This window comes from Callithrix jacchus, chromosome 14 (genome assembly GCF_049354715.1).
Source record: "Callithrix jacchus isolate 240 chromosome 14, calJac240_pri, whole genome shotgun sequence".
NCBI classification, from domain to species: domain Eukaryota; kingdom Metazoa; phylum Chordata; class Mammalia; order Primates; family Cebidae; genus Callithrix; species Callithrix jacchus.
This window is the reverse complement of record NC_133515.1, coordinates 67,535,528-67,557,642: the sequence shown is the minus strand read 5'-3', so window position 1 is coordinate 67,557,642 and position 22,115 is coordinate 67,535,528. Positions and strand designations below refer to the sequence as shown.

The 22,115-nt window shown below is 45.0% G+C and overlaps 1 long non-coding RNA gene across 1 annotated transcript; it reads left to right on the top strand.

The window, feature by feature from the left end:
- Positions 1–7,286: 7,286 nt before the first annotated feature.
- On the top strand, positions 7,287–21,698 carry LOC118147334 (uncharacterized). Its single transcript, XR_004733623.3, has 3 exons — positions 7,287–7,428; positions 13,469–13,653; positions 16,369–21,698. It is a non-coding gene; the product is annotated as an uncharacterized LOC118147334 (long non-coding RNA).
- The last annotated feature ends 417 nt before the right edge of the window (positions 21,699–22,115 follow it).

Here is a 22,115-nt window from a genome sequence, read left to right as displayed (position 1 = left end):
TCCCCTGGACATGTGCTGACCACAGGGATTTAAAAATTTTTTGTGTGAAAATGCAGTACAGCTTCACCTTTGATTTGGATATTCTATGTAGTACCCTCTTCAGCTGAGTTCAAAATAAAATCTTTCTAGAAGATATTCCCCTCTGCAGAATGCTTTTCAGCTTGAACATAAATCAGTCTGGGAGGCAAGCTGCATGGTTCCAGATTAGATCAATTTCCTGGGATCTACCCTGATGGATACAGAGTGATGTCTTCCAGCAAGCTTGAGCAAAACTAAGGGGACAGCCTGCCCACTTCCAGACTGCGAGAAAAGTCTAAACAATGTGAGGAAGTCATTTCAAGGCTTCTCCCAGGTTCTGTTCATCAGACATGAAGGCTGATTAGGTACAGATCATCCTTTGTGGTCATTTTGCCTCTAAATCATATAAAGATACGGGGACTTTGTGGTGCTGTCCATAAACAGGTATACTTTAAAAAGTTTTCTTTCCGTGTGAGAGAACATTGATCTAAAAGGCTCTTCATTCTTTTTGTTCAGTTTAATCTATCAATATTCTTTCTGCCAAATCTCATTTCTGGCTCTAAGGGGGGCTCACAACTGAGCTGATATGGTCGCAATGACCAGTAAGATGTTGAGACAGTCTGGCAGCCACGTCACTGCTACAATGGCTGGATCTCTGGTTTCCAGTGTCAGGGTTTCCTGAGTCACTGGCAGGGAAAGACCACTATGCTAGAGTTCCCTGGGCCCTGAGCAAGACCCAACTGCAGCTTTTGTCCTCCAGGACTCTGATGGCATCAGGACTGTGGGCAGCAACAAGGCTTGCTCAGGTCTGGGCACAGAGCTCAGACAAGGAAGGCTGGAGCAAGGCTGAATGCAGATTAGGAGACAGGCAGGGGATTAGGTAAGACTGGAAAGTATCACTAGAAATCTGTCAGACAGCAAGGGAAGCTTGGGAGCCAGATCAGAGCAGAGTGATAGGTGAGAAGTCCATCTAGGAAGACACTATGTGGAAATCGGAGGCAACCTGTTGAAAGCAAAGCAGGAAAATAGTTTTTAAACAGCCAATTGATTTTTGACAAAGGTGTCAATGTAAGTCAATAGGAAAAGGATAATCTTTTCAACAAATGGTGCTGGAATAAGTGTTTAGCCATATGCAAAAATGAATCTCCATCATTACCTCATTCCATACACAAACTTGAAGTTGATCTGTAAAGGCTGGCCAGACCACTGGTTTACACCTGTAATCCCAGAACTTTGGGAGGCTGAGGCAGGAGGATCACTTAAGGTCAGGAGTTCAAGACCAGCCTAGCCAACATGGTGAAACCCAGTCTCTACTAAAAATACAAAAATTAGCCAGGCATTGTGGCACACACCTGTAGTCCCAGCGACTCAAGAGGCTGAGGCTTGAGAGTCGCTTGAACCTGGGGGTGGAGGTTGGGTGAGAGAGCAAGACTCCATCTCAAAAAAAAGAGAAAAACTGATCTATAAAGGTCAACAACATTAAGCTATAGACTTTGACAGAAAATATAAGAGAAAATCAGTGATCATGGGTTTGGCAAAAATTCTTCAAAAGAATTTTAAAAAGTACAACAGAATAAATATACTTAATGCCACAAACTGTACACTTAAAAATGGCTAAAATGAGACTGGGCATAGTGGCTCACACTTGTAATCCCAGCACTTTGGGAGGTTGAGTCGGGCAAATAACTTGAGCCCAGGAGTTTGAGACCAGCCTGGGCAACATGATGAAACCCCGTCTCTACTAAAAATACAAAAACTTAGCCAGACCCACTGCACTCCGGCCTAGGCAACAGGAGTGAGACCCTAGCTCAAAAAAAAAAAAAAAAAAAAAAAGAAAAGAAAAGGTTAAAATGGTAAATTTTATGTTTTGCATATTTTACCACACACACACAAAAAAAACAAAAAAACAGGGCGCGGTGGCTTACGTAACCCCAGCACTTTGGGAGGCCAAGGCAGGTGAATCACTTGAGGTCAGGAGTTCGAGACCAGCCTAGCCAACATGGTGAAACCCCATCTCTACTAAAAATACAAAAATTAGCCAGGCGTGGTGGTGCACGCCTGTAATCCCAGCTGCTCAGGAGGCTTGAAACGCAAGAATCGCTCTAACCTGGGAGGCGGAGGTTGCAGTGAGTTGAGATGGTGCCTCTGCACTCCAGCCTGGGTGACAGTGAGACTCTGTCTCAAAAAACAAAAAACAACAACAAAACAGATAATGCCTTCTCTTCATTCATCAGGGGAAGAAAAAGCCTTAGCTATTTAAAAATCAGTAAGTTGGACTTCAAAATTTAAAACTTTTGTTCTTTAAAAGACATTGTTACAAAACTGAAAAGGTGAGACGTATAAAAAGCTGCAAAACCTATTTCTGACAAAGGACTTGTTCCAGGATATATAAAGAACTCCTACAACTCTGTAAGACAACCTAATTTTTAAAAAGCAGTCAAAAAGATTTTAACAAACATTTCACGAAAGAAGATATAAAGATGGCAAATAAGCAAATGAAAAGGTAGTTTAATATAATTAGTCATTAGTGGGAAATGCAAATTAATACCTGGAGGAGAAACTACTACATATCTACTAGAATGGCTAGAATTAGGAAGAATATACCAGCTGGGCACAGGGCTCATGCCTATAATCCCAGCACACTGGGAGGCTGACATGGGTGGGTCATTTGAGCCCAAAAGTTTAAGACCAGCCTGGGCAACATAGTGAGATCCTGTCTCTAAAATAAAATTTTTTTTTTCAATTAGCTGGGCCTGGTAGTCCCAGCTATTCAGAAGACTGAGGTGGGAGGATCACTTGAGCCTGGGAGGCTTTGGCTATAGTGAGTCATATTCAGGCCACTGTACTCCAGCCTAGGCAACAAGAGTGAGACTCTGTCTCAAAAAAAAAAAAAAAAAGGACTATACCAAATGTTGTTCAGGAAGTGGAGCAACTGGAACTCCTCATACACTGGTGGGGATGTAAAAAGGTATGACCACCTAGGGAAATAGTTTGGCCATTTTTCACAAAATTAAACATACACTTACTATATGATCTAGCCATTGTCCACCCAGATATTTACCCTAGGGAACTGAAAATATGTTCACAAAAGACTTGCTCTTGAAAGTTCATAGCAGCTTGATTTGTAAACTATGCAATGTCCATCAAGAATTGAATAAACAAATTTAGTACACCTCTATGATGGAATAGTACTCAGCAATAGAAAGGATTGAACTGTTGATACATGCAACAATATGGACAAACCTAAAAATAATTATACTGAGTGAAAGAAGCCAGACCAAAAAAGAGTACATGCTGTCTGTTTCCATATATAAAACTCCAGAAAATGCAAATTAATCTGACAGAAAACAGATGATTGGTTGCCTAGGAACAGGATGGGGCGGGGAGTGAGGGATGGGTTACCGAGGGGTACAGGGAAGCTTTTGGGAATGATGGACATACTCATTATCTTGATTGTAACAGTGGTTTTATGGGTGTATGCATGTCAAAACTCATCAAATTGTATTTAAAAAACACATATTGCAGTTAGTGGTAGGCCAATTATAATTCAATAAAGACTTTCAATAAAAGAAAAAGAAGGAAAAAACCTACACTGTATCATCAATAGGCAACACAGGGTCATGGCTAGAGCCTGGGCTCCGGAGGCTTCACTAGTTTTGGATTCAGCCTCTATGACATGGGTGACCTTGACCAAATCATGTGATCTATTTAAGCTTTGGTTTCTTCATCTGTAAAATGGGAGTAACAACAGTGTTATGAAGATGAAATTATCTGGTATTTGTAAAGTACTTAGAACAGTAGCTAAAGAACAGTCAATGTTGGCTATCATCCTCCTCCTCCTCCTCCTCATCCTTTGTAAGGCTGCTGATTGAAATGCAAGGCACACAGACAGTTGGTAGAGATCAGCATTCAGGTGGGTGGATAGAATGGAGTATGAGAAGTCAAAATTCAAGTCAGACTGGCTTACTCAGAAGTCCCACCACCCCAAGGAATGATGTTTTCAGGCAAATTTCTGACTAGCCTGAGGCCAGTCCCCAGGCTAGAATCGGTGAGAGAGAGAGAGAGAGAGAGAGAGAGAGAGAGAGAGAGAGAGAGAGAGAGAGAGAGAGAGAGAATTTATAGCTGACACACCTTGTTGCTGTGGCGCCAGTTACATTAGAAGATGGACTCCCCTTTGTTTTTCTTGCCCTGAAGTAATTTCCTGGCACAACAGAGGGACCACCTGTCAGCACTCCAAAGCTTTTCACTTAACCAGCCCTCATGCCTCATGGCTCACATTGGATCTGGGTGCTACCTGAGAGGACCAGTGCCTTCTGAGCTTCCTTCTGGTCTGGGTAATTCACCGCACATCCTCAGTCCCTGCCCCAGAATGGCAACAGACAGCAGTAATGCTACCAGCAACTGCCCACTCATGACAAGGGCTGCCAAATCTGCAGAGAAAAATGTGAGGCTTAGGTGGAAACACTAGACTAGCGGGGTGAAGGATGGGGAGGGGAGATGGTTGGTCAGAAACGGAAAGAGCTTTCTCCAGGACCCATTGTAGGGCCATGTAAGCAAAAATCCCAACGAATGTGGAATCAGCAGTTAGGGCTGTGGTGGGATCCAGCTGGCCAGAAGCCTGGGCCCAGTCAATTTCATTATCTGGGAGAGATTCCTACAGGAGCAAGGAAGAGAAAAAAGTAGGGAAAGGATCATTCTAATTAATATCTGAGCTAGACCCGTGACAGGATCTCTGAGAGGGCTTGCACCAGAGTCAATGGTGCTTCGTGGTAGGAAGGTGTCTCAGCTTGAAAGAACCACAGCAAAGCATCAGGGCTCTCAAGAGTTCATGGCATGGCTGGGTGCAGTGGCTCACACCTGTAATCCCAGCACTTTGGGAGCCTGAGGTGATGGATCATTTGAAGTCAGGAGTTTGAGACCAGCCTGACCAACATGGTGAAACCCCATCTGTACTAAAAAACAAACAAAAACATTAGCTGGGTATGGTGGTGCACGCCTGTAATCCCTACTATGTGGGAGTCTGAGGCAGAAGAATCACTTGAACCTGGGAGGCGGAGATTGCGGTGAGCAGAGATCGCACCACTGCACTCCAGCCTGAGCAACAAGAGTGAAACTCCATCTCAAAAAAAAAAAAAAAAAGAGTTCATGGCTCAAAGTCCAGCTCCACCTCTATACTGGTTATGCTCCTTCTGCCACAACCCATAACCCCATCCTTCTCTACACTGCTCTGTGCCTGGGTGACTGACCTCTTTAGATTGCATCATCCTGGTTTCCTTGGGCTCTGGCTTCTGCATGGGTTTGGCTATGGGAGGAATGGAAGGGATGGGAGAGGTGGAGAAAAGAGAGGTAGGGATATTTTTTTCCTGTTCCCTCCTTGCTTTGGAGCCTGATCCTGGCAGTGAGTGTCTCTCCAAGATTCTTAGGTCTATTCCCATGGTTCCAATTCTCACCCCTCATCTCTGGTTGTACTCTTTTCGCTCTTTGACCTGTTAGGCTTCGGGGTAGTATAGGGTACATGCATCTGAGAGTAATAATTTTTTTTTTTTTGAGACAGAGTCTCAGTTGCCCAGGCTGGAGTGCAGTGGGGCAATTTCGCCTCACTGCAACCTCTGCCTCCTAGGTTCAAGAGATCCATCTCAGCCTCGCAAGTAGCTGGGACTACAGGTGAGCACCATCATGCCTGCCTTCTTTTTGTATTTTTAGTAGAGATGGGGTTTCACCATGTTGGCCAGGCTTTTCTCAAACCCCTGACTTCAAGTGATCTGTCCACTTTGGCCTCCCAAAGTGCTGGGATTACAGGTGTGAGCCACCAAGCCCATCCTGAGAGTAATAATTCAAGGATACCCTTAGAATGACCCTATATGGCAGATGCACATGAATGTATGTTCTGAGCTAGGGAATCTGTGAGTGGTCAATCCAGAGATTTGTTCCTTATCTATGACAAACATCTGAGCCACTGTCCCATTCCGTCCCATAGAAGACAGATGTACAGAGGACTGAGCCCCTGTGTTTTGGGTTAAATGAAGTTTGTCAGGTGGAAGTTTTAGGGAAAGGGTGAAAATGCTATATAAACTGAATGATGTTAGCAGGTGGTTGCAATTTTCCTGCTCTGCCGCCACCACGGGGCCATGCAGTTATATTGTCCAGCCCGTGGACACTGGACCATTTCTGTATGTAAGGTAGTTCTCCTGTCCAGCCTATTGTCAGGGGACTCTCTCCTCTGTATGTAACCCCCTAATAAATCCTCCTGTCTTATTTTCTAGCTGGAGGTCTCTTCCACCTCTTGAGCCTAGTGCCTCACCTATTAAGGTTAATAGGGGGTTTGGCACAACAGGTGGTAAGAGCTTCCTGTTGTTGCTAGTCTCTGGGTGCCCCATCAGCTTTGCTTGTTTCCTAACCCTGCCTCTGCCTAAGCAAAAACCTCATTAGAATCATTTAGTGGATTTTACTCCTATCAGAACCTGCCTGAGGCAGCCACTGGTTAACTATGTGATCACCTGAGGTTATAAGTTCCTGGGTACTGCTTCCTCATCTCAGGTGGGAATACCTAAAAAGAAGTGTGGGCTGGGAGCAGTGGCTCATGCCTGTAATCCCAGCACTTTGGGAGGCTGAGATGTGGGGATCACAAGGTCAGGAGTTCAAGACCAGCCTCACCAACATGATGAAACCCTGTCCCTACTAAAAATACAAAAATTAAATGAGTGTGGTGGCAGGCACCTGTAATACCAGCTACTCAGGAGGCTGAGGCAGGAGAATCACTTAAACTCGGGATCATGTCACTACACTCTAGCCTGGGCAACAGAGCAAGACTGTGTCTCAAAAAAATAAAAGAAGTTGTAAGGACTGCATGAGATAAAGTGGGCAATGAGTCGCAACTTGTGTCCCAGGCGAGGCCCCAGCAGAGGGCCTTCAGGATGGTGATGCGAGGACTCTGTAGGTCTAATTTCTTCCACTGCCTCGCCAAGCCTTTCTTCTCCTTAGGTAAACCCACTTCCCTCAGGCTGAAGGGAAAGGAAGAACGTTTCTCCAGCTCCTTGTCATGCAGGACTGGAAGGTGGGAGGGCATTCTGCCAGTCCAGCACATCAACTTTGCTCTGACAAAGGTCAGCCTACCCAGAATAAGGAAGTACCTGCAGCTGGGAAAGGTAAATCCAAACTTGAAAAGACAGATACTACGCATTTGAATCAACACAGGAGTGCAGAGGGCTTGCAGAGCCCTGTTTATGGGGCAATAAACGATTTAAATGACTCTGTTGGAACCCACAGGTCTTCTTGAAAGGCTTATCACAGGAACTGCTAGTAGGGCTCCAGGAGGTCTGGAGGGTGAGGTTGGGGTGGCTTTTGGTTTCTGCCTGAAGCTGCCGGTTCCCCTCCATTCGGAACACCAGCCCCTGGAGAGGCTGCCATGAGGTGAGTACCCTCTGGAAGATGTCAGAGTTCAGGCTGGGCAGCCTGCATCACGGGTACTAAAGGCCGAGTCTCTGTCATTCTGCCTTGTGGTGAGGAAGAGAGAAATTATTTCTTGCTTGGGGGTATTGGGAGGAAGGGCTATGGTGTGGTGATAAAAGCACATCATGGATGAGCTGAGTGCAGTGGTAGGTGCCTGGAGTCCCTGCTATTTGGGAGGTGGAGGCAGGAGGATTGCTGGAGCCCAGGAATTTGAGGCTGTAGTTTGCTATGATTATACCTGTGAATAGCAACTGTACTCCAGCCTAGAACACAGACTCCATCTCTAAAATATTAAAAAGCATGATATAAACTTGAGTTTGAATCCTGTGTTTGTTGCCTAACCTTGGCAAATGCACTTACCCTCTCTGTGACTCAGTTTTGTTACAGATAGGAGTAATAGCAATAATATGCCTAATAGAGTTTTTGTGAGGATTAAGTGAGATTATATATATATATATAATGGGCTTAGCAGAGGCCCTGGCACTTGGTAAGTGCTAAAAAAAAATTAGTTATTATCAAGAATGTTATCACTACACCCATCTCTTTCCATCTGGTTACCCTTCTCCCAGCTCCAACAGAACAAGGGTCCATGGGAGACTAAGAGATGATAACTCACCATCTACTTCTGGGAGGGTAATAAACACACCCAAGCACCTCACATTAACCCAGGCCCAGATCAACTCTTGCAGCCCAGCAGAGTCCAGAGGCTGCTGGAGGCAAAGGGCAGAAGCTGGGGAGAGCCAAGTGGCTGGGGCCAGGTGGACTTCGAGCAGACGGCCTGCAGAACAGTGCCAGTGGCTTCTTTGGGCAGCACTCTTTTTGGGTGCTCTCTGACGTAGGCCTGTCGAAGCTGGACATGACTAAACATGCCTTTGTAGAAGACAGAATTGTCAGAGGAGAGTCACTGTTTTGAAAACTCACCATCACTCCTGGGAAATACAATCTGCTGATGTTAGAGAGCAGATGTATAGCAGGAGAGACAGTAACACCAGGGGAACAGGACAGCTGGACCCCAAAAGGGTTCCCAAGGCCATAGCGTGCCTTGGTGAATTCTCCCAGGTCTGGTACTACCCCGTATCAGGCTCCAAAACTTAATGTAGTCAACAGGCTAAGGATGGATTTGCCTGTTGGGGATAGACTAACATTAACCAAAATCATAAAACATTAATATATAGACCAGAATACTAATTCTTTTTCTCCTTTTCTCACTCTTTCTCTTTTCCTTATATTTACTGAATACCTACTATATGCTAGGTAGCTGTAAATAAAAGTACCTACCCTAATAGAGCATGCATTCTGGTTGGGGAGATTAAAACATAGCCATCTATGTAACTAACAGCAGAGAATAAGCACCAGGAAAGCCATGCAGCAGGGGTAAGCAGGGCTTGTGAGGAAGGGGCACCCTCAGCCAAGGAAAGGCCTCTCTGAGGAGGTGGCCTTTGAGCCAGGATGGAGGAAAAGCATTCCAGGCAAGGAGTCTTGTGAAACAACTGCCCAGCAGCCCAGGATCCCAGGCCTCTGCGAGTCTGCACAGCTTTTCCAGCAGGCTCCCAGTGCAGGGAGATGAGCTATAGTCAGAACAAGGACCCAAGCAAGCGAGGAACTAATCTCAGGTACGACCCGTCCATGGAGGGCTGCAGTGGCCTCTCACCAGCCAGGCTCTCGCCCTGCCCAGGGCCAGGATGTTTGTGGATCTAGGCTGCTCCCCATAGCAGTTCTGGAGGGGCTGTCCCATTGTCCTTTCATCCACACATCCTTTCCCCAGAGTAGCTAATGCAACTTAGTGGGCTGCCATTATGTTTTGCTTGGGTAAAATATCCAAATTGTTTAACCTCTCTGCACCTGTTTTCTCTTCTACAAAATAAGGTTGAGAGCTAGCTTGCAAGGCTCTGGGCTGGAGATAAAGATTCAGCAAAGAAGTGAAGTAACATAAAGCTATCATGCTTGCTAGCAGGAATTCCATAGACGGTTAGTTTTAATTGCTGTTATTCGTATTATATTGATTATTCTGCCCCAGCCTGTGAGCTGTGTCAACACTTAGAGGAACAGCAGTAGAGCATAGGAATGGCACATAGAACGTGGGCTCTGAGCACACAAACAAGCTGTGTGACTCAAATTATTTAAACTCTCTCTGCCTCATTTGCCTCATCTGCATACTGGGATTACTAACAGACCCTACCTCATGGAGTTTGGGAGGATTAAATGAGTTCATCCATATGAAGCTGGTAGAATGGCGTCTGGCACCTGGTGAGGGCCCAGATGTCCACTGCTGTTGTGTGTTGCCATAGATTGTTTCCAAAGGTGGCTGCAACAATCCATCCCATCCAAATATGAGGAGATGGAGTCTGTTTCCTTCCCCTTGACTCTTGGCTGGCCTATGAAGTGACATTCTGGGACCTTGTAGCTTCCATTTTTACCCTCTAGAAAGCTAGTTTCCACATAAAGAAATCTGAGCTAACTTGCTCATCCCAGAGGATGAGAAACCACTTGAAAAAGAGCACAGGAACCCAGTGGACAGCTGGCACCCACCGCCACGTGTGAATGAGGCTATCCTGCATTTCTAAGATGCTGCAGCTGATGCGAAGTGAGGTAAAGATGAGTGTTCCAGCTGAGCCTGCCCAAACTGCTAACTCATGGAATCCTGAAAGATAAATGGTTGTCATTGTATCTCCTTAGGTTTTGGAGTGGTTTGTTACACAGCAATAGGTTACTGAAACATATATGTACAAACATACATATATACACACACATATAATACATAAATACATGGCATACACTCATATACACATAACTTCATTATGTGTTGATTTTCTTTTCTTTTTTTTTTTTTTGAGATGGAGTCTCACTCTGTCGCCCAGTCAGGAGTGCAGTGGCGTGATCTTGGCTCACCACAACTTCCGCCTCCCAGGTTCAAGCGATTCTCCTGCCTCAGTCTCCTGAGTAGCTGGCATTATAGGCACGCGTCACCATGCCTGGCTAATTTTTGTATTTTTAGTAGAGATGGGGTTTCACCATGTTGGTCAGGCTGGTCTTGAACTCCTGACCTTATGATCCACCTGCATCAGCCTCCCAAAGTACTGGATTATAGGTGTGAGCCACTGCACCCAGCCTGTGTTGATTTTCTAGTTTCATTCTCACAGGCTAACCTATGGCGTCTTGGCATCTCTTTAATATCCTACCTACATAATCAACCAGAGGGAATTAAGTCAAAGGGTAAGACAATCCAGAAAAAGTGAAAAGTCGTAGTCTCTCCTCTTGGGAAGCCTACAGTTCAAATGACTAAGATACCATGAGACATAGATTTTAGAGCTCTCATATTTGCATAAAGTTTTGGACTTTCAAAGAACTATCAGAAACCATATGATTTTCCTTAAAAGCATCTAAAAGCAAATAGTTAAAACTTTGCTGAATATTTTTTAAGTGCCAGGCACTAATCTAAGAACTGTACATGTAACGCATAGTGTGGCGAGTTGTATTTTTTGCAGATGGCTGCCATGATATTTCCCATCTTGCATGCTCTTCTTGCACCATAACGTTGGCACCATTGATTGGTGGGATCTATGTTCCCTCCTTTTGAATCTGGGTCGGGCTTTGTGACTGCATTGGCCAACAGAATATGTCAAATGTGAAACTATGTGACTTCCAAGGCTAGATCATAAAAATGCCATGCACTTCAGCCTAGCTCCCTTTTAGAAACTAGCCTCCATGCTGGGAGAAAGCACAGGTCACATAGAAAGACCACATTGTGGATATTTTGGCTGATAGCCAGCATCAAACACCACACATGTGAGTGAGCAAGCCTTTGAGACGACTCTGGCTCTAGCCCCAGCTATTGTCTGACTGCCATTGCATGAGAAACCCTGAGCAAGAACCACTGTCTAGGTCCAGTCAATCCCCATTAAATGATTGTTCTTGTTTTAAGCCACTGAATTTTGAGATGATTTTTTATACAGCAATAAATCACTGGGACACACAGTCACTTCAATGATTATTTCATTGCCTACAACCCCTTGTCAAAGTGTAAGCTAAAAGAAAGTGGAGACTGAGTTTGTCTTATTTACAGCTGTGTCCCTAGGATCTAGTTTGAGTAGATTTCTGTTAAGAATTGGTTAAATGGACCGGGCGCAGTGGCTCACGCCTATAATCCCAGCACTTTCAGAGGCCAAGGCAGGCAGATCACCTGAGGTCAGGAGTTTGAAATCAGCATGACCAACATAGAGAAACCCTATCTCTACTGAAAATACAAAATTAGCTGGGCATAGTGGCAGATGCTTGTAATCACAGCTACTCAGGAGGCTGAGGCAAAAGAATTGCTTGAACCCGAGAGACAAAGGTTGGGGTGAGCCGAGATCATGCCATTGCACTCCAGCCTGGACAACAAGAGTGAAACTCCATCTCAAAAAAAAAAAAAAGAATTTGTTAAATGAATGAACATGGCATTGATTGCTCTTATGAGCTGCTGGATGAGGTCAGTAAGGTAGGCATTCTTATCATTTTGCAGATAAGGAAAACTAGGCCCAGAGAGGTTAAGTGACTTGTCTAAAGTCACACATCCAATAGCTTAATATCACCGCCATGGGGATTAAGTTTCCACAGGAATTTCTGAGGGGACGCATTCAGACCATAGCATGGTTCAAAGCATCAGGATAACCGTGAGGACAAGTTCGTCCCAGGAAGAGACCTGTGTTCCCAGAGCAAACTGTCTTAAGAGAAAGGCAGCTGCAACACTGATGAGGGAAGGTGGCATGAATCCTCCTGTCTGGGAAACAGACCGCAGACCAGCAGAAGGGAGAAATGTTCTCCATGTTCTCCTCTATCCGCTTGCCTCCAGCTTTCCCAAATTTGACAGTCTCCATTTTCTTACCAATGGAGGGGAAAATGATAACTAAGATTTCTCCTGAATCTTGGCACCAGAGCTCAGGCTTTTATTAGCAAGCAGTAAAAATGACATTAACCTCGGTAACAAATAAATTAAATCCTGGTTGGCTCCGAGTTTAATATCATGGCCTTTCTAAGTTAACTTACTAAGTGATTTACTTCCTTAGTGCCTTTAACCTGATATCTGCAGTAGCTGGCCTTCTAGTAGATGCCACTTATCTTACCTTGGGACACAGATCCCAGACAAACCTGAAAATGGGCTTTAGAAACAGTCCATAAAGAGTAAATGTGGCTGGGCACAGTGGCTCACACCTGTAATCCCAGCACTTTGGGAGGCCAAGGCAGGAGGATCTTTTGAACCTAGGAGTTCAAGACCAGCTTGGACAACATGGTGAAACACTGTCTCTACAAAAAATTTAAAAAATTAGCCACGTGTAGTGGCATGCACTTGGAATCCCAGCTACTCAGAAGGCTGAGGCGGGAGGATCACCTGAGCCCAAGAGGTTGCAGCAAGCCATAGTAGTGCCACTGCACTCCAGCCTGGGTGACAGAGGGGACCCTGTTCAAGAAAAAAAAAGTAAGCATGTTTTAGAGACAACTTGGGAAATAAGAGCCCTGGAGTATGCAGGGTTGTCAGGCCAGCCCTGACTGTGTGTACCAGTCCTCTGAACTACTTTGAGCCTAAATTTCCCCATCTGCCAAAAAGTAAGTAGTGTCACATTAGCATGCAGAACTTCGCCCTAAAAATAAAATTCTACACTAGAACATTTAACTTTACTCCATAAGTACTTACTGAGTACTTTCCGTGACCAAACTGAGGTAACAGATCCCCAGTGGAATGCAAAATATAGCCTCTGTTCTACTAAGGGAGATAAGACTTATACACGTAGAACAGCAGCCTGTGGAGGCGCCTTCATCAACTATCCCTTTCCCTTTAGTCTGATTTTATTTTTTATAGTAGCTACTGTGGTTAGGGTGTGGGTGAGGGACTTAAAAATATTAGGGGAGTGGAGAAAATAAAGGAAAGGCGGACAAAGAATAAAGGAAAAAATGAAATTGGTCCCTACACATATTCCAAGAGTTTCCTGGTATTCTGAGGAAATGGAGGTTCTCCTTCCACCAGAACTATACCTTGACCTTCCTGGGGTGCTCCATGCTGACCTTCCTGGGGTGCTCCATGCTGACCTTCCTGGGGTGCTCCATGCTGACCTTCCTGGGGTGCTCCATGCTGACCTTCCTGGGGTGCTCCATGCTGACCCAGATGCCCCAGCCACTGAACCCAGGACGAAAGCTGCAGAACTGAACCTGGTAAGTCAGTCCATAACAGTCCATGGAGGGCAGTTTATATAAATTTATAAGTGAATCACCTGGCTGCTCTCCCCATCTCCTGTAGCATCCCAGCCTTGGGGCTGGATTGTGCATCAAGGTTTGGCCAGGTCAGGTGACCCAAAAGCTATAAGGGTCTTACTGATCCTCTCCTAGCTTCTGGGACCCCTGACTGACTGATACAATATTAGAGATCAGAATGCCTCCCCAAAGGAACACCCCACTTTAATTCAACTGTCCCTGGATTCCAGCCTCCTTTGTGCATTAGCTTTTGTTTGAGCCTTTCATAAATGATGACAGTGATTTGGGTTCACATACCCTCCTTTTTTGAGCAAACATTTATCAAGCACTTAGTGTGGGCTTGAAAGAACACACTGTTCGCTGGGCGTGGTGACTCATGCCTGTAATCCCAGCATTTTGGGAGGCTTGGGCAGGCCAATGACCTGAGGTCAGGAGTTCAAGACCAGTCTAGCCAACATAGTGAAACCCCGTCTCTACTACAAATACAAAAATTAGCCAGGCGTGGTGGTACATGCTTGTAGTTCCACTACTTGGGAGGCTGAGACAGGAGAATCACTTGAACCCGGGAGGCAGAGGTTGCAGTGAGCCAAGACTGAACCACTGCACTCCAGCCTGAGAGACAGAGCAAGACCCTGTCTCAAAAAAAAAAAAGAATACATTGTTCCAAGTTCTTTACATAAATTATCTCAATGCCATAACTCTGCTATTATTATGTCCGTGTTACAGATGAGGAAGCTAAAAAATTCTAGTGCAGTTACTATCTATAGTGAAATGCTCCAAAGGGATGTTTTGAAGACTATTGAAGGAATTGAGAAGATTGGAAGGCCAAGATCTGAACAAATGTTTAGCCACACAGTAAATACATGGCAAGCTGGCAGGATGTCATTTTTCTCTAGCTAAAGAGAAATTGATCCAACGGAGGGGCTATCCAGAAAGAATATTGGATTGGGAGTTGTGGAACGTGGGACACAAGGTCTGAACTTGTCACTGATCAATAGACCTTGAACAAGTTACCCCTCTGGGCCTAGGTTTCCTTTTCCAGTGAAATAGGGTCTTGGGGGGCTGGCTCTGGCACCCAGGCTGCTTGCCACATATTTACTATATGGCCAAACACTTGCTCAGGTCTTGCCCTTTCAATCTTTGCAACTGCTTCAGTGGTCTTAAGGATGCTGCTTTTGATCCATTTCACTATAGAGAATAACAGCACCAGAAATTTTCAGTTTCCTCATCTGTAGTAGGGGTGAGAGTAATAACCTAAGGTTCAATGACACCACCAGTTACTGGCCCTGGGTTCTGCAGAGCAGCTGGCAGTGGCGTTCCTGGGAAATGAGCTGGTGGTTGCTACAGTTGGGCTCTTTCCCTGAACAGCTGGTGTGGAGAGTAATGCGGGGGGAGTGCGGGGGACATGACAACCTTTGAGACTCTGGCCAACTGCAATGTCTATTAAGGGTGGCCCAGATGGCTGCTAGCCAATAATCCATGCCCGTGTGCTTTGCAAGTTGTAGTCTCTCCTTTTGAAGGTCTCTCTCCAGAAGATGGGGAAGGAAGTTTGTCTCAGTCCACTTCCACACCTGTCCACCTGAGCTGGACCGTAGCCTGAGCCTCTGTCTCCGTATGGATCCCATGAGTATCCTGCTTCCCAAAGCCAATGTGTGGCTCGTCACATGGGCTCCAGGACCACAGTGCTTTCTTGAGCAGGCTTTCGGTGGTGATGGTGGGTGGTGGTCTCAGGGAAGATCACACTCCCTTTCCTCCCACTCTGTTCCAAGCACAGATACAGGATCTTCTCTTATTTTCTCAAGATCGTAAGGTTAATACCTTTGAGGCTGAAGTTGTTAGGGCTGGCAAAAGAGAGTTTTAATTACAGAAGAAAAACAGCTAAGTTGGAGGTTGCCTTGAACTCTCCTGGTGTCCACTGCTCCATGGCCTGGGGTGCCCTACTTGCCTTTTAGCTCCAGGCCTGCTAGGCCTGCCATCTGATGACAGAGCTCACTTAACTCCCACAGAGAGGAAGGCATTTGTTCAGATGTCTCCTATCTGGAGTCCAGGCCCCAACTTTCTGTTTTCCTCAAGAGATGAGAGGAAGTCTTCCCAATTCCCAGGTGACTAGGGTAGCTCTATCTGTCACTAACCACATGACAGTCATTTATATTAGCATACATAGCCATTTATTTCCTCTTGTCTCAACCTGTCCATTCCAGAATTAGCTCTGAGCCTTTCCTCTGCATAATGAAAAAGCCCAGTGTTTTTCCCAAAACAAAAAGCAGTCTTTTCCCTTAGGTAGATTTTCCTGCTTCCTCTTGCTAAACAATAAACAGCTGAAGCTTTGGAATTACTGTGTGCCTTGCTTCAAGCCTTCAAGCCTTGCAAGGCTATCAGGGTCTGACATGAGAGCTCCCCACCATATAAGTAATAATCAGACATACACAGTCATATGTGAGCCAGTCACAGATGGAGGCAGAAGGTGCCAGTCAGCCTTCAGAAGTAGGTCCTTCCAAGAGTCAAGGTTTCAAACTAAGCATACAATTAGAATGGCCTTCCAGTCTTTAGTACATGACTTCATCAGTCAGCAAGACCAAATTACCCCTGTGCTTATTTAGGAGAAAAAGAAAAAAAAGGGCAATGACCTATGAATAAACACACTTGACATTGAAAATTGCTATATTAAATACCCAGCTCCTCTGCACGATTACAGCAGCTCCAGAGCTCTTCCAAATTGTCACCTAGGATGAATATGACAGCAAACAATGCTTTAAAAGTAAGTAATCTGCTCTATAATTATTTTAGCGGCTGCAGCCACCAGCCACCAGAATCACTTATGAAAAATGATGCAGTCGTTCCTTATTAAAAATGCATGAATATACAGTCTCTTGATTGTGGAAATGATCAGCAGACTATCTAATGTAACAAGACTTCACCACAGAAGAATTAATTAGAGTGAAATTGATTAAGGAGAAGAGGGTAAAAATCTATCTGTGATGATTCAGGCTCCAATTAAACTCAAGCATTAATTCTCATATTCTTTTCAAATTAAGAACCTCATCTAAATGCTCCTCATTAATATCCCACCTTCCTTTAATCAGAGAAAAATGCAGACATTTCTAATGAAAGCTTAAGATCCTGTTCTTGTTGACTCTAAAGCTTCTTCTGTCTTAAGGATTTCAGGAGATTGAAGTTTTAAAAATTATTTTAAATTAAAGATGGGGGGTGGGTCGTAAAACCACCAAATTTATTCTGGTCTTGAGCACTGAAGATTTTGTTCCGAGATTTCTCAAAAGCTAAAGGAAGCATGCAACACAAATAATTATGTGACAGCCTCTTGAATTCTCTTTGTCTCGTGGTAACCTGCTCCGGTACAGATAACAGAAGCTGAAGGGGTCATATATTCCATCCCTTGCCTTGAGACAGAACTATACCAAACCAGAGACCCATCTGTAATTATCTACCATCTCCTGAGAGGCCTCCGGGGATCAGGACTCCACAACTCCCTTGGTAACGGGATCGAGATCTGGCAGCTAATATATTCCCAGCTCAGAGCTGTTCCTCTCCCTCCTCCTTCTGCAGCCATTTGAAAGATGGGAGGAGAAACTTCCCCACACCATTGATTTTTCTTTCACTTTTCCTGCATTAGGAGCCCACTGTGGTTCCTGGTTCTTTGTGTCTAGACTGTGTTTATAATTCACAGGTCACTGACCTTTCCTTGTTACTCCAATGACTGCTGTCTTTGCAGCTCTTCTTCTATCTGCTTCCCTAGGTTTTCTCCCATGGACGTTAAGGTTGAGTACTTCCTTTGTCTGGGCAAGGACAGGCAGCTCATGGCCAAGAGGCATCCAGAGGGCTAGGAGCCTCCTCTGCTCTGGATGCTCCTACCCAGCACTACAGAGTATCCAGAATCACCAGCCTTATCAGTGAAGTTGGGGAGACTGGAGTAAAGAAGCAATTTCAAGCCCTTTGTTTTGCTTTGTATTATCTTGTTTTCTCTTTACCACCCTGAGAGTGGTCATGGTTCCCATATTACTGGGGAGACTGAGCTGTTCACAGAGGCCTTCAAGCAGGACCATGAGAACAGGAAGCAGAATTTAGGCTGCCTGGGGAAGTCCAGCCAGGCTGTCCTCAAAAATTTACCAGGCAGCCGCCAAAGAAGAGGGCACTCCAGGCAGAGGCAACTGAAATAGGGCATCTGGGAAGAGCATGAATGTGGCAGCTTCATCTTCCTGAGCCTACAAGGGAGGTCCCATTTAGATTTATGAGAAAATATCCATGGTGTCCCCTCTCCACACAGCCCTACTTGCTGGTCTCAACTGCTTCAAGCATAGGTGGGGAGATGTCTGTGGAGGGAGGATCTGGGGTAGATATGGCACCATGGAGTTGAGGGAGTAAAGTCACTGAGGCGCAGTCATATGACCTACATCCTGCTCTACCACCCACACTTCCATCCCCATGTTCACCATACATGACTTTGAATGATAAGGAAGGAATATGGAGAGGTGACAGGGGCCTGTCTCCTCTCAGGAAGCTCCTTCACTTCTATGTAAATTTATAAATGCAAATTGTTATGTGGGGGCAGAGACCCTGAAGCAGCCAAGCCCCAGATGCAAATAATTATGCTGGTGGGAGTGGGGGGGTTCACCCAAACTCTGCCCATCCACTGAGCCTAGGATCCCAGGCTCAACCAAAATGTCCCATGCCCTGCACACACCGCCATGGCCAGTCCTCTTCTCTTCCCCTTCCGCCCTTTTTACTTGATTTGTCTCCCATCTGTTCCTCAATTTGGTTATTAGCAAATTGGTTCTCAGGATCTACCTGGGACTTTAACTTTGTCCTTGGTACTAAGGAGCCTGCAAGAAAGAAACATGTGATTCCCGTCCTAGAGAATGTCACAGGTTGCAGCAAGATACCATTAACTCAGTCAAACAAAGCAAGTGAAAACCCACAATGAATAGTCTATCATACAGTATTAAACTGAGTGCCACCAATTTAATGTTTAATGAAATCACAGAAAGGAAGAAACTCTTGGGAGGGAGGCTGGGGTGATCAGAAAGGCTGCTGGGAGCAGGTGGGACTTGAATTAGGTCTTGAAACTGAGTTGGCATCCCATGGATTAAGGAGAGATAGGAAAGATACCAGTGAAGGGCAGGCCTGAGCAGACACAGGCTGGAAGGCACATTAAGGAACACTTCAGCCTGGCTGGAGGGGAAGGTACTTGTTGAGGAGTAAGGAAAGCCAAACTTTGCAAGACCTTGAACGCTAGGTGTAGGGGTTAGGATGTTAGCTTAGACAGTTCGTTCCAAAACTTTAGTGTGCTGCAGAGGAATGCTGGTTAACATGAAGGTTCCTGGCTGGAACCAGTGGCTCATGCCTGTAATCCCAGCACTTTGGGAGGCCAAGGTGGGCAGATCACTTGAAGTCAGGAGTTCAAGACCAGCCTAGCCAGCATGGTGAAACCCTGTCTCTACTACAAATACAAAAATTAGCCAGGCATGGTGGCTATTTGGGAAGCTGAGGCACAAAAATCACTTGAACCTGGGAGGCAGAGGTTGCAGTGAGCCAAGATAGCACCACGGTACTCCAGCCTGGGAGACGGAGTGAGACTCTGTCTCAAAAATAAATAAATAGGGCAGGCGCGGTGGCTCACACCTGCAATCCCAGCACTTTGGGAGGCTGAGGCAGGCGAATCACAAGGTCAAGAGATTGACACCATCCTGGTCAATATGTTGAAACCTCATCTCTACTAAAATACAAAAAATAGCTGGGCATGGTGGCACGCACCTGTAGTCCCAGCTACTTGGGAGGCTGAGGCAGGAGAATTGCTTAAACCTGGGAGGCGGAGGTTGCAGTGAGCTGAGATCGCACCACTGCACTCCAGTCTGGTGCCTAGCGACAGAGCGAGACTCTGTCTCAAAAAAAAAAAAAGATAAATAAATAAATAAATAAGCAAAAAAGATTAACCGGGTGTAATGGCGGTTGCCTGTAATCCCAGCTACTTGGGAGGCTGAGGCAGGAGAATCATTTGAACCCAAGAGGCAGAGATTGCAGTGAGTCCAGATCATGCCATTGCACTCCAGCCTGGCTACAGAGCAAGTCTCTGTCTTGAAAAACAAAAGAAGATTCCCAGGACTCAGCCTCCATAGGGATGGGGCATTTTAAACAAGCATTCCAGATGACTGATGGTGGCCTACATACGTTTGCTAGGTCTTCTTGCATCTTTGTCCATCCTGTGCAGCTGGCGTGGCCTGTGGGTAGAGCCAGGACTTTGTTTGCACCATGGAAACTCCAGGGCCACAGAGGTTTCACCAGTCTTGGCAAGGATGTTAAGCCTTGTCTCCTAGGAACCCAGAGACTGGGCAGGAATTATTTTGACTATGCTATAGCCAAAGGGAAAGCAGCTCTGATGAAAAATATTAGAGTCATTCCTTTAGAAGAGTCGAGAAGGTGCCTCAGACCCTGGCACCATGCGGGGCCTCTGTTACATTTCCCTACTTATTAAAAGTGTGGCAAACAAGTAAGTTTTGTGAAGATTATTTTTATATGATTAAAGTGTTCAGCTCTAGGTTCCTTTATTTTTCATCTTTTGAGATGGAGTCTTGCTCTGTCATCCAGGCTGGAGTGCAGTGGTGTGATCTCAGCTAACTGCAACCTCCGCCTCCCAGGTTCAAGTGATTCTCCTGCCTCAGCCTCCTGAGTAGCTGGGATTACAGGTGAGCACCATCATGCCCAGCTCATTTTTGTATTTTTAGTAAAGACAGGATTTCACCATGTTGGCCAGCCCAGATTCAAACTCTTGAACCCAAGTGATCTACCCACCTTGGTCTCCCAAAGTGCTGAGATTACAGGTACAGGCGTTAGCCACCATGCCTGGCCAGCTCTGGGTTCCTTTAAACCTAGAGGAAGGTTTAAATAGCCATTTTTTTAAAAACAGCCATTGCCTCTTAGCACTGATATAGACATTGCATCCCAGATGTGCCCTTTAATAAATGTGTTTTATGGCAAGTTACTTGCTCTCTCTATTAAATTCTGTTAAACTTCTCAATTTTTATTGGAAAATTTTAAACCTAGAAGAAAGTTGAAAGGATAATACAGGAATACCAGTAAATCCTTTATCTAAATTCACCAAGGGTTAAAACTTCGCCATTTGCTTTATTTCTTTCTCTCTCTCTTCATATGTATGTATATATATGTATATGTGAATATATAAAAATATATTCACATACACATATATATGCATTTGCTAAAGTATTTGAAAGCCAAAGATTTCATGATGCTTAAATACTTAAGAGCAAAAACAGGCCAGGTGTGGTGGCTCACGCCTGTAATCCCAGCACTTTGGAAGGCTGAGGTGGGAGGAGCACTTGAGGCCAGAAGTTTGAGACCAGCTTGGGCACTATAGTGAGACCTCATCTCTACTAAAAAAAATTTTTTTAGTTATCTGGGCATGGTGGCACATGGCTGTAGTCCCAGCTACTGGAGAGGCTGAGAGGGAAGGATTGCTTGAGCCCAGGAGTTGGAGGTTTGCAATGAGCTATAATTACATCACTGTACTCCAGCCTGGATAACAGAATGAGATCCTGTCTCAAAAAAAAGAACAAGGACATTCCTCTTATAATTTCTCTTCTAACCATAATTTCATCACATTCAATAAATTTGATGTTCATACAGCAATATTAGCTAATGTAATAAATATATTTAGATGTCCTCAATTCTCCCAAAATATCCTTTATGGCTTATTTATTCATTTTTAGAAACAGGGGCTCACTCTGTTGCCCAGTCTGAAGAGCAGCAGCACTATCACAGCTCACTGTGGCCTCACACTCCTGGCCTCCAGCTATCCTCCCACCTCAGTCTCCCAAGTAGCTGAGATAAAGGCACACACTACCACATCCGGCTAATTTAAAGTTTTTTTTAGAGATAGAATCTCACTATGTTGCCTGGCTGGTCTCGAACTCCTCTCAAACACCTCAGCCTCCTGAGTCACTGGGATACGACTTAAAAATAAAATCCAGTATACAACAAAGATTTGAAACCAGTTTGTTTAATTGTCATATTTCTTTAGTTTCCTCTAATCCATTCTCTTCCAATAGTAAAGCACTATTGGAAAATAGTTTGAGTTTGAGGAGTTTGAGGCCAGCCTGGCAACACAGTGAGATTCTATCGCTAAAAAAAATTTTTAATTAGCCAGATATGGTAGTGTGTACCTTTATCCCAGCTACTCGGGAGACTGAGGTGGGAGGATAGCTGGAGGCCAGGAGTGTGAGGCCACAGTGAGCTGTGATAGTGCCACTGCTCTTCAGAACAGAGGACTAGAAGAGTCCCGCTGCCTTTGTTGGTTGCTTGTTTTTCATGACATTGACATTTGTGAAAAGTCTAGGGATAAGTTGTCTTGTAAAACGTCTCACAATCTGGATTTGTCTGATTCGATCAGGTCA